Source organism: Gavialis gangeticus, unplaced genomic scaffold (assembly GCF_001723915.1).
Source record: "Gavialis gangeticus isolate Ggan-Ray unplaced genomic scaffold, GavGan_comp1, whole genome shotgun sequence".
Lineage (NCBI taxonomy): Eukaryota > Metazoa > Chordata > Crocodylia > Gavialidae > Gavialis > Gavialis gangeticus.
In genome coordinates, this window is record NW_017729032.1 from 61,982,194 (window position 1) to 61,982,399 (window position 206).

General features: G+C 73.3%; 1 protein-coding gene across 1 annotated transcript in view; it reads left to right on the plus strand.

Moving 5' to 3' along the window:
- Nucleotides 1–39: 39 nt before the first annotated feature.
- INTS6 (integrator complex subunit 6) overlaps nucleotides 40–206 on the plus strand; it is an 83,490-nt gene continuing 83,323 nt past the window's right edge. Inside the window, exon 1 of the transcript XR_002098922.1 lies at nucleotides 40–151. The gene's annotated coding sequence lies outside the window, so the exon portion shown is untranslated. The remainder of the gene's footprint in view (nucleotides 152–206) is intronic.

Genomic DNA, 206 nt, shown 5'->3' on the forward strand with positions numbered 1-206 from the left:
GGGGGGGCGAGGGGGCGCGGGCGGGGCGGCGCGGGGCCGGCTCGGGGTAACTGTGCGCTTTGTCCCCCCGCAGCTCCGCGCCCGGGACCCCGCGAGCCGCGGGGACAGGTACATGCTGGTCACTTTCGAGGAGCCTCCCTACGCCATCAAGGTAAAGCCCCATCGAGCGAGCGGCGCCCCGCCCCCTTCCCCTCCCCATTTTAGTT